The following is a 10,374-nucleotide window of genomic DNA, read 5'->3' on the forward strand; positions in this document are numbered from 1 at the left end:
GCCCGCTGCCTTTGTATATAGTTATTTAGTTAGTTAGTGTTAGGTTTCCTTTATTCATTTTTATTTTTTTGGACCGCTCGGACAATGGCCACTTTTTTGTATATATTTTTTTCATTAGGTAGTAGTAGGTTTCATTTATGGTGTTGGGCTCATGGACCCTGGAATTTTCGTGTATATAGTTTGCTTTTTGAATGAACATTTCTTTTATTGATTATTGTGTTCACCATGAGGAAATGGTTTTTCATTATTTTCCTTCCACATGATATTGCTTTGGACTACATTTGTTTTTGGATTCCAATTTTTTTTATTTTTTTACATTTGTTCTCGGACATGGACCTTTTATTTTGTTATCCCCATTGTTGTGTGTTTGATTTGTTTACTTATTTTTCATCTTTAATACATGTTTTTTTTACTTTCACTTGTGGTATTTTCTCATTGGTTTCATACATGTCATGATATGGGTTTTGACATTCACTTGCACCCATTGTGTATGTGTGTGTGACGGACATGTGTTCATTTACATACTTGCCATTGGGGTTGTATCATGTAATTGCATTCACTATGTGGGTGGATGCAATCCTTGCCTGGGTGTTTGTGCTGGGTATGCTGCCCATTACTGCCATGATTGAGTATCGTCAGGACCTGGGGGCAGGGGGACATGTGTGGGTGCCTGGTGGAGGGTGCCCCTGCACTGCTGGGGGGTGGGGGTGGTGGGAGACATGAGTGGGGGCCTGGTGGAGGGTGCCCCTGGTGACTGGGGGGGTGGGGGTGGTGGGAGACATGAGTGGGGGCCTGGTGGAGGCTGCCCCTGGTGACTGGGGGGGTGGGGGTGGTGGGAGACATGAGTGGGGGCCTGGTGGAGGCTGCCCCTGCACTGCTGGGGGGTGGGGGTGGTGGGAGACATGAGTGGGGGCCTGGTGGAGGCTGCCCCTGGTGACTGGGGGGGTGGGGGTGGTGGGAGACATGAGTGGGGGCCTGGTGGAGGGTGCCCCTGGTGGCGGGGGGGTGGGGGTGGTGGGAGACATGAGTGGGGGCCTGGTGGAGGGTGCCCCTGGATGTTGGGGGGTGGGGGGGTGGGAGACATGAGTGGGGGCCTGGTGGAGGCTGCCCCTGCACTGCTGGGGGGTGGGGGTGGTGGGAGACATGAGTGGGGGCCTGGTGGAGGGTGCCCCTGGATGGTGGGGGGTGGGGGTATTGGGAGACATGAGTGGGGGCCTGGTGGAGGCTGCCCCTGGTGACTGGGGGGGTGGGGGTGGTGGGAGACATGAGTGGGGGCCTGGTGGAGGGTGCCCCTGGATGGTGGGGGGTGGGGGTGGTGGGAGACATGAGTGGGGGCCTGGTGGAGGGTGCCCCTGGTGACTGGGGGGGTGGGGGTGGTGGGAGACATGAGTGGGGGCCTGGTGGAGGCTGCCCCTGGTGACTGGGGGGGTGGGGGTGGTGGGAGACATGAGTGGGGGCCTGGTGCAGGCTGCCCCTGGTGACTGGGGGGGTGGGGGTGGTGGGAGACATGAGTGGGGGCCTGGTGGAGGGTGCCCCTGGTGGCGGGGGGGTGGGGGTGATAGGGGACATGAGTGGGGGCCTGGTGGAGGCTGCCCCTGCACTGCTGGGGGGTGGGGGTGGTGGGAGACATGAGTGGGGGCCTGGTGGAGGGTGCCCCTGGATGGTGGGGGGTGGGGGTGGTGGGAGACATGAGTGGGGGCCTGGTGGAGGGTGCCCCTGGATGGTGGGGGGTGGGGGTGGTGGGAGACATGAGTGGGGGCCTGGTGGAGGGTGCCCCTGGTGACTGGGGGGGTGGGGGTGGTGGGAGACATGAGTGGGGGCCTGGTGGAGGCTGCCCCTGGATGGTGGGGGGTGGGGGTGGTGGGAGACATGAGTGGGGGCCTGGTGGCGGCTGCCCCTGGTGACTGGGGGGGTGGGGGTGGTGGGAGACATGAGTGGGGGCCTGGTGGAGGGTGCCCCTGCACTGCTGGGGGGTGGGGGTGGTGGGAGACATGAGTGGGGGCCTGGTGGAGGCTGCCCCTGGTGACTGGGGGGGTGGGGGTGGTGGGAGACATGAGTGGGGGCCTGGTGGAGGGTGCCCCTGGTGACTGGGGGGGTGGGGGTGGTGGGAGACATGAGTGGGGGCCTGGTGGAGGCTGCCCCTGGTGACTGGGGGGGTGGGGGTGGTGGGAGACATGAGTGGGGGCCTGGTGGAGGGTGCCCCTGGATGGTGGGGGGTGGGGGTGGTGGGAGACATGAGTGGGGGCCTGGTGGAGGGTGCCCCTGGTGACTGGGGGGGTGGGGGTGGTGGGAGACATGAGTGGGGGCCTGGTGGAGGCTGCCCCTGGTGGCGGGGGGTGGGGGTGGTGGGAGACATGCGTGGGGGCATGGTGGAGGGTGCCCCTGGATGCTGGGGGGTGGGGGTGGTGGGAGACATGAGTGGGGGCCTGGTGGAGGCTGCCCCTGCACTGCTGGGGGGTGGGGGGGGGTGGGAGACATGAGTGGGGGCCTGGTGGAGGGTGCCCCTGGTGACTGGGGGGGTGGGGGTGGTGGGAGACATGAGTGGGGGCCTGGTGGAGGGTGCCCCTGGATGGTGGGGGGTGGGGGTGGTGGGAGACATGAGCAGGTGTGCAGGGTAGTCCCCTGTTTTGTGGGCTGCCTGCAGGGGCCGTCGAGGGTGTACAGGGAACACCTGTGAGGACCCACCCAGCCTAATCGCGTGTGTAACTTCCCACGCACCCCTGTAATACACGTACCAAGCCAAATCGCGTGTGATAATTCCCGCGCACCCCTGAAATACACGCGCCCAGGCTATTCGCGTGTGGGACTTCCCGCGCACCCCTGAAATACACGCGCCCAGGCTATTCGCGTGTGGAAATTCCCGCGCACCCCTGAAATACACGTACCCTGCTGTAATCGCGTGTGGAACTTCCCGCGCACCCCTGAAATACACGCGCCCAGGCTATTCGCGTGTGGAACTTCCCGCGCACCCCTGAAATACACGCGCCCAGGCTATTCGCGTGTGGAACTTCCCGCGCACCCCTGAAATACACGTACCCTGCTGTAATTGCGTGTTGGACTTCCCGCGCACCCCTGAAATACACGCGCCCAGGCTATTCGCGTGTGGAAATTCCCGCGCACCCCTGAAATACACGCGCCCAGGCTATTCGCGTGTGAGACTTCCCGCGCACCCCGGTATACACGCACACGTATTTTTTGTCAGCGTGTCCGTGTTTGTGGGTACCCCTTTGCACGTCATTTGTCCTGGAGGGCCACAGTATAGGACATTCATCATGGCAGTATATGGGTGCTATTTGTTGGCGCACCTTTTGGCGCACATTTCTTACAGCCGCAGAGACGCTACCGCCTGCTTTCTTGTGGCGGTCGTGTTTGTGCCTGTGCGCTGGTTTGAGCGTGCGCTTTTTTGCCCTATTCTATTCCATGAATACGTGTTGTAGGCGAGCGTGTGGGCGTTCCGCGCACTTGTGCCCTGTACTTCCCCCGTGACGCCCACGTTTTTGCAAGTTGTCCCCCATTCCGAGTGTTACGCCCGTGTTCCGCCTACTTTTGTTGCGTGCGCCGCGCTATGTGCGAATTTCGCTGTGGCCTGTGCGATTTTCGCTGTGACCTGGCGCACGCTGTTAGATGGCCTGTGCGCCAACGTGCGCGGCGCACTTTTTATCGCACATCCGCTGGTTTTCTCGCGCACGGACTTCCATGAATCGACGTGCGCTGCTTTTCGTGCGATTTTCGCACTTGCACTGCGATTTTCGCTATTCCACTGCGATTCGCACGTTTTTGCCCACTTGCGCCGCGCTAATTATTCCATGAATCGGCCTGTAAGTCTTACAAAGAATGAAATCAACACCAGGCCCATTGTGCAATCTGTACTTAGTGATTCAATCATGCATTCATTTTATCATAGAAATATGTGTCACGTATAAATTATCTGTGGCCATACTGATGTTCCCAAAATGCTATTTTATTATTTATGCAAAGCAAGCTTGAAACCTTCCTGATGCTTTGTGTAGCCTTCCACTTGCACTGATGTGTATTTCAAAAGAGTAGAATGGGAGTGTACCAGACTGTCCATCGGGATGATATCCTTTCACCAGCAAATAATGAGTGTGGTAATTGTAGGTGTTGTGTGCTGCTCAGTAAGACAAGTGTAACATGCTTATCATGATGAAAATATAAACAGGAATGAACATTGAAACATTTTAAAAAGAACAAGTGTACACATTTAGTACAATTAAATATGTAATATATTTGCTTTTGTTTTAAAGGCTGCTTTTGGAAATGAAGACATCCGGTCCACCGTCACCCGAAAGATTATTGTTTCTTTCCCTTGGCTGTGCAGGTGTCAGAAACCACTGGAGTTTAACAAATGCACACATGACTATGGGACAGTCACCGACATAGAAAAAGGCAGAGCCATAGAATGAGGAGAAGAAGAGTGAAGAGATAGAGAGAGACAAGTCGACCAGCATATGATATGCCGGGTATAGCTAGTAAAATCATGATTTTATTATTCTACAAAGTTCATTACCTGGTGTGCTCTTCTAATTAACCGTTCGTTATCAAATACAATGTAATTAGTCTTAATAAGAAGTCAATTAACAAAATATGTGTAAACAGTTATTAAAATATATCAAAATGCAATATTAGAATCTATTGTTGCAGTTATTATGAAGATAAACGTGGTGTAACCTCGTCATTTTTATATAACCAATAAGTTAAGTATTTTTTTATACAACTCTGTCACATGTATTGGTGCTGCAACAATGGAGGTCGTGGATGTATATTGATGTATATTGATTTTGTCATGCATGTTATGCGTGGATTGAGTAATGAAACTAATTCAATTGAGATGTATATACGGCAATGCAAGTTGGACAGCAAAATAAGCAAATATTAATTAAATTATGGACTGTGTGGGGATTTGTCATTTTTTACACAAAATATATGCAAACCTTTTCATGAGATATATGTATAGCGATTGGATATTGAATTTTCTAATTGTTGTCCTATAAATATGTCTAATGTTCATGCAAATTAAAGTCACAACCTCTCACATATGTGAAACATCTTTTCATCTGCATTCTTCTAGACCTTTTACTATAATTTTCAAAACGTGCCTGGCTTATTGGTGAATGTTCTGAAACTTCTCTAACATGTCCGGATTTCCAGGATCTGGATTTTCATGGATCTGCGTGATAGTGGGCTTGAATACAAAAGGAGGGACACACCCTGCACAGGAATGTGATGCATTATTATAAGAGAACTCTACCAATGACAACAATGCATTGACTCAGTGCATATATATTAAAAATCAATAATATGGATGGAGGGTCTAAGTCGTTTCCCCAATTTAACCAACGGATTTAAGGAGAAACAATGAAGTTACAAGTACTTATATCTTCAGTCATTGATTTAAAGTCACGCAAAATTCAATGTTTTACCTCTGTCTCTAATTAGCATTGATGGTGATACATGCAAGCACACCCAGGTTAAAGTTGCAAAAAGCATTAGTAACTCAATGGAATCAAAATACGCTGGGTCTGATTATGGGTGTGGAGGTAAACACACAGAAAAAGACTGGAGAAATCTGATATTTCATGTGGTAAATATAGACATACTGTAAGATTAGGCCTTTACCAACATGAATGGAGGCACTAAGAGTCTGATACTGATTCCCGCATTACCAGAAGTGCATTACCTCATCCAGTAATACCAAATCCAGAATAGGAAAGACCACATTTACGGAAGAGAACACGTGTCTATGTGACCAATACTGCTACGCATTCCACCCTAAACCTGATTTCCAATATGTCATACCTCAAATCTGAGCAGTAGACTGGAATCTGGGGTCCCTGTGGGGGGAATGGGAGCTGACAAGAGAAACCCACATTTTCAGAGTAGGAACTAAGAGTGGTTGCTGAAGAGGTAGACAAGAAGGCATATAAGATGGTGGGACAACAGATGGCAAAAAACATCTCTCCCAAAAGTGCTGCACTTTGGGACTATGTGCATGACAAAGTTCAGGCTGTTTCTTCAAATCTCTATGCCATCAGGGGCTTCAGAAATAGGTGGGACAAACATAAGTGGGGGGTCTGCTCCATCATCTCAGACCGCTGCCAGAAGTACCTTGCAAATGGAGGCAAAATTGTGGCGGAGCCATACATGCATACCAGTGGGGCAAAGGCAGCCTTTGCGGTGGAAATCACCATTATCACTGGATCCGGAAATGCAGGGGTCAGAGCAGGCATACATGTTGCAGCTGGTGAGTACACAAGCTGCATTCCTACAATTACTTATTGAAAGTGCATGGAAGTGAACCTTACATTTTGTCAGTGTTGTCCCCATACATTCAAAAGGCTAAGTAAAATGAGTCAGACCATAAACAGCACACCATCCCAGACAAGTCGCCAACATTGTGCGGGCCTGCACAACAATCGGTCACTCCATCATGATTACTGCCATTATGTGAGAACCAAAGTACACCAGCAAGTCTGCGCATCCTCTATGTATCACATATGCAACTGATATCCCCATACGCAGACAACTTTGGTGGAAATGCATACACATGTATGTTATGTTAAAGAATTTGTAAAGCACAACATTCACCAGCAAGGGCATCAAGGCGCTAGCAAAAAAACAGAGTCCACAGAATGCAGGAAGAAAAAAGGAAAACACAGATGAATTAATACACCAAAAAAAGTTAAGTTTTCAGCTGGCGTCAAAAGGCAAGATGATCATGAACCTGATGCAAAGAGAGGGGAAGGAGATTCCACAATTAGCAGCACAGATCGAGAACGAGCGGCCACCGAAACAAGCACGTCGGATACGTGGGACAGAAATACAGCAGGAGGTGTAGGAGTGAAGAGAACGAGAGGGGTCTAATGTGGAAATTTGGCTTGAAGATAGAGACAACCCTTTTTATAGTACGTGGACAATGCAAAAATACCTAAAATCCACACTGGCAGGAATGGTTAACCAGTGCAGAGTATTCAGGGCCGTAGAGGCCGAGGAGAGCCACTGAGCCCCCAGAGCCAAACAAGCCACAAGAATTCTGTTAAACCTAGAGACGATGGAATAGATATTTAGGTTGAGCCTGAAACAGGGAATTACAGTAATCCAAATAGCCAGAAATGAGAGAAGACACAATCATAGAATGAAGGGAGACCGGTAGAAAAGGAAGAACTTTATGAAGAACACAGAGTTTGAAATGAACAGCCTGGGGAAGAGGTGAAAGGGTGGAGGAGAGTTTTACCCCCACATTTTTCACAAAGCTGGAGGGAGTTGGTAAAGGACCCAGTTTAGGAGGCCAAAAATTGGCAGACCAGAGGGAGGCATCCGGCCGGGGTCCAACCAGAAGCACCTCGGTCTTGTCCCCATTGAGACAGAGCCAGTTACAGACTATCCAGGTGTGGATTGCGGACAGGCAGGACCAGCAGTGACAAGCAGTATCAGCTGCGGCAAGATCCAGTCGTATCAGGATCTGGGTTTCATCCGCGTAGGAATAACAGTGGAAGCCAAAGAGAAGAGGAGAGAGTGCCCAGCCTTGAGGGACTCTGCAAAGAAGAGGAAGCGCAGAAGAGGTGAAAGGGAACAGAAACAGAGACTGAGAGTTATCTGTAAGAAAAGACACAAACCACTGCAGAACAGAATCAGAGATGCCTAATAGAGAATGCCTCTGAACAAGGATGGCATGGTCTGCTGCTGAGAGGTCTGGGAAGAGGAGGGCACCCACATGGACAGCAATCTCAGCGAGATAGTTCCACCACTGACATTAGAACAGATTCAGTACCCTGGCCTGGCCGGAAGCCAGATTGAAAGGGGTCAAGGGCACCCACATTTTCCAAAAAGGAGCAGCGCAGGTGCAAAATAAGAGATTCAAGCAGTTTCATAGTATAGGATAAAAGCGAGAGAGGCAAACATTAGCAGGAAGAGCAGGATCAAGGCTGGTCTTTTTAAGAAGAGGAATAACCAGTGCATGTTTGAGAGAGGTAGGAACAACACCGGAAGATAAAGAGAGATTAACCGAGGAGGATACAAGTCCGGCAATCTTTGGAATAATTTCCTTAATGACCCTAAGAGGGATCGGGTCTGCGGAGAGGCAGATTTAAGATGTAGTGTGGCTGCAATACCGTCTGCCTCCGAGAACACAGGGAACTGCGACCAGAGAGTAGGGGGGTGTAACTTGGGCAGTGCAAGGGGGCAAAGGTGACGAACACTGAGCAACACAGATCCTCTGATGGATAAGAGAGATTTTATCCTGAAAGAAATAAGAAAGAAAGCAGTACAGAGCCAATGAAGGTCGAATGGAATTGTCTGAAGGAGAAGGGGACAAGGACTGCAACGTTTTAAACAGAATTTCCTGGGGCATTGGCAGCCACGACAATGGCGGAGGTAAGGTATGCACATTTAGCCTCAAAGATGGCCAGCTGATAGTTTGCTGTAGCACTACGGAAAGCAGACAAGGCAGAGGCGGAGTAGTCAGTTCTCTATCTGCGTATGGACTTGCATTTAAGAGAATGTAGATCAGCAAGGGAGGCCAAGAACAAAGGTTGGGAACTGCGACAAAGAGATTTGGATGGGCGCAGAGGTGCAAGAAGGTCAGCAGCAGCAGTAAATGCGGAGGAAAGAGAGAAGACATTGAAGGGAGCGGACAAGGGTAAAAGATCATTAATATTACAAATGATGGCAGGCTGGGAGAAAGTGTTCCAGCGACAGGAAGGAGAGCGAGACATAGGAGACATAGGAGAGCCTTAATAGAGAAGGGAATGACTAGATGATCGGACCAGGTGACAGGGAGGCTTGTATGCACAGTAGTCAGGTCTGAAAGAGAAAAAAGCAAATCAAGCATATTCTCAGAGCAGTGAGTGGGGCTCACAATGCACTGACCTAGATCAAAGTCAGCAAGTGCGGACACAAAGCTCAAACTAAGATGATCAGAGGGGTATTTAAGGTGAAAATTAAAATCACCAAGAATGATAAGAGATTTAAAATGGAGCCTTAAATCAGATACAATTTCGAGAAAGCCCGGAATAAAAGCAGCATCACGAGGGGGAGGACTGTAAACTAACAACAAATGGAGAGTGCAGGTGGGGGAAATAACTGCGCGGAAGAAACATGCTTCCATACGCAGACCATGAGAAAATGATAAAATAGAACACTGAAAGGCAACATTAAAAAACATGGCGATCCCACCACTGTGACGGCTGGCAGCATGGTCAAATCTAAGAACAGCATAATTGGAGGGTAGTGACTGACTAATAACTGGGTCGGAGGATTCCTGGAACCAGGTTTCCGTGAAGAAAGCAAAATCAGGCAACGTATCCAGAAGCTGGTTAAGACAGTCAGAGGCATGAGCCACAAGGGAGCGTGCATTCAGAAGAAATGCACGAAGACCCAACAAAACGATACAAATGTAGGCGAAGGGCATGAGTGCAATTTGGCAGGAAGAATGGTATCAACAGGAGAGAGATGCACTGGCTGCGCACTGGAGTACCCGAGAGCTGTGAGCACAGTTTGCGTTGCCAAGAGCCCGGCTGAAGCACGGATGGGCGCAGATAGACAGGAATTATGCAGGACTTCAGCCGAGATGAGGCGCTCACCCTGTGCGCAACTGTGGCACGCTTGTGAAATTAAGTTTTTAAAAATGTCCATGTTTTAGAAGGAGCCAATCAGCAGCAAGTCCCAGTGACATACAAAAACAGACTAGCGGGGTGCTTGCAGACAAGAAAAGAAAGACAGGCGAGCAATGGGACGAGCCCTGATGTCGTCATCTGAGTCCAGGCAGCCTCAGACCGCAAAGTGGTCTCAAGGAAACCAATAAAATAAAATAAAATGTTCAAAGAACAAAAGTAGAAATTAAAATAAACAGATCATAGGCTGAATGCAAGTAATAATGAGAAAGCTAGCGCCCCAGTACTGTGCTTTCAGGATCAACCTGTGAAAGGAAAACAATAAAAGTAAAGTAGCATTAAAAGAAAACTCAGCAGAAGTCAGAAAGCGGGTGTGCAGGAAGTGAAAGCAACCTGAGCACTGTCAAATCCAGCAAGCTGTTCAGGAGCTCTGAGGGATAAGGAAGTCAGCCCCAGAATCAGCCAATTAGAAGCAAGTCCCAGTGGAAAGCGAGGTCAGAGTTGTGGGGTGCTTGCAGGCAAGAAAAGAAAGACAGGCCACCAAAGGGACGAGCCCTGATGTCACATATGAGTCCAGGCATCATCAGACTGGAAAGCGGTTACAAGGAAACCAATAAAATAAAATGTTCGAAGAACAAAAGTAGACGTTAAAATAAACAGAGCGTAGGCTGAATGCAACAAATAATAATGAGAAAGGTAGCGCCCCTGTACTGCGCTTTCAGGATCAACCAGTATGGATCATTGG

The sequence above is a fragment of the Ambystoma mexicanum genome, chromosome 6q, assembly GCF_040938575.1.
Source record: "Ambystoma mexicanum isolate Mex_15411 chromosome 6q, UKY_AmexF1_1, whole genome shotgun sequence".
In the NCBI taxonomy this organism is placed as follows: domain Eukaryota; kingdom Metazoa; phylum Chordata; class Amphibia; order Caudata; family Ambystomatidae; genus Ambystoma; species Ambystoma mexicanum.